Raw genomic sequence first — 2,437 nt, 5'->3', positions numbered from 1 at the left:
TGACATTTAAACATTTCTTCAAAGTGTACACAGCTTCATATTTTAAAAAAATACTATTTTGTTTTACTCTGGGGACTCTAAAACATGAAAATAGGGATCAGCTACAAAAGAATCAAAAACGTTAAAATATCCTATAAGCCTTCCACCTCTCCCCCACCACCACCCAGAGAACAGCATCCAGAGCCCTCCCCAGCCTTCTTCTCATTAGCAGCAAAGGGTTTGCTCTCCATGTAATGTGACATGCAATGCTTGGAGCCGGCAGGTGCAAATTGCAAGCTGTTTCACTTTGGCCGTTATCCCTTAAATCGACAAAGTCATAGACTGGGAGAACAAAAAAAAAGGTTCCAGCCTAAGATGCATAAATGAAAGTCTGAACAGGGATACACCAGCTGGCTAGGAGCATTCAGTGCAGCGAATACTAAACATGACCTTTATGCTTCTTGCTGGGGCAAGGGGCTTCCGCACTCTTACAACTGACATGATGCTCTCAGAGACGCCTCTCCTGTTTATTGTAAAGGTGACACTGTGGCCAGGTAGATGAGAACCGAAGCCAACATACCTGTTCCTGTTTGCCATCGCTACCCTCCTCCGAGCGATTCAGGCATGATTAGCTTCCTGGAGTTGGACCAGATTGACAGTATTTCTATCCATGTCATTTTTGGCTGATCCAACCAAAGCCCCAGAGCAGTGAAATAACAAAACGATCACCACCACCCCCACCTCCCCCACCAGATGAATCTGCTGAGCTAGTCTGCCTAGGGAAAAAAAAAAAAAAGCAGTTGTTCATATTAGGAACACCTAACTTCATTTCACGGAAGAGACGTGGCACGCCAGGATGTGTAGGAATCTAAGGTATGCATTTCCATAAAGGGATTCTAACTCTGTCATTCCGAAGCTGCTTCTCTTTGTGACTTCCCAGTAGGCACTGGAACTGTTGTCTGCAAGAAAGAACTTTAACTTGAGCTCTGAGGCCACTGACTAGGTCTGACTGTGGGATCTGCCCATGCAGCGGAGGGTAGGGAGACAGCCCGGGCTGCCCTTGTTTACAACTGGACAGAAGAAAACAGAGAGACGCAAATGAGGGCTGACGGTTTCATGAAGCACAATTGGTTGATCCCAGATGCAATCTGACTGCCCTGAACTGAGCGATGATCCGTACAGTATGCAGAATTCACTTTCTTGCTGGTCGGTGCCCACCAGCCTTGGAGGAACCTCCCTGCGCCCCTCAGCCACGGCTTTGAGTGCAACCAGAGCTGAACAGCAGCACCCTGGGACCCGATTCTTTCTGACAACAATCACATTCTTTTAAAAACTTCATGGGTTTGGGTTGACACTGGTTATAAATGAGTTTTGTTGTTGTTCCTCTTTGCTACTCTGTCGTAGATTTCCTTTTCAAGTTGAAAGTGTCCGCATCCGAAGCTATTTGTGGCTTTTTTAATAAAAAGGAAAATATCATCGGAAACACTTTCACTTCTTAAAAATTTCAGGCATTTTTGTTTTTTTTTTCTCTGTTCAAAGGCTTGCATTTTAATAACCTCCCCCCAATTTTTTTTTTCAAGCTGATTTATCACTCTTTAAAGCACACTTACAAAAGAAATGGGTTACTTTTCAGTTATGCAAGATGAATAGGTTTTGGAGATGGCTGTACGGCATTATACATAGAGTCAGCACTACAATTCGTCTCTTAAAAATCTAAAGGGCAGGTCTAATGTTATCTGTTGGTACCACAATAATAATAAAAAAAGCCTTAAAAATATGCTACCAGAAACTGCTCACTTTGATTTGATTTAGCCAGTTACTTTGCATTATTATATCAACTAAATAGAAACATAAGGAAAAGAGCCAGAGGCAGATCTATAGTAGATTTAGTTCAGGTTTCTAGGTATCTTGCTTACTTTCAAAACTGATATCAACGAGAAGCAAGAGGATACTCAAATTTTGTTTCCCTAATTTAATTTTTAAAATATAATATCGATTATTTAATAAGTTAATGTGAAGTTATTAAAAATGATATCATTTACACAAATTCACTCACTTAACTGGTACCCACTGAATTGATGTAAAATACCAGTGAAAGATTCTGTTCATGAGCTCAGGAGATAAAATCTTATTGGGAAAGAGAGAATCTAAATTGAGAAGGGGGGTGGAGGAAAAATGTAATTTACACTGTTTAAAGGTGCCCATGTGTGAAGGAGAGAACTAAGTGAGGAAATTGGTGAAGGAGAGAAGTTGGAAATCACTTATTTCCTTTTCGGCATGTGTTAGCAGTAAAGAGGTCACAAAATACAAAGCATCACTTGGTGATGCTCTCAGAGGAGTCGTCTCTGGTGCAGGAGCACAACATGGCTCTCCTTTGTGATATGTGAACTTGAGAAAATATCTTCGAGACCTTTATAACATTAGAGAACAAGTCCGTAATTTCATCTGAAGTCCTTAG

This window comes from Marmota marmota, unplaced genomic scaffold (genome assembly GCF_001458135.2).
Source record: "Marmota marmota marmota unplaced genomic scaffold, marMar, whole genome shotgun sequence".
Lineage (NCBI taxonomy): Eukaryota > Metazoa > Chordata > Mammalia > Rodentia > Sciuridae > Marmota > Marmota marmota.
The sequence above is the reverse complement of the archived record's forward strand: the minus strand, read 5'-3'. Positions refer to the sequence as shown.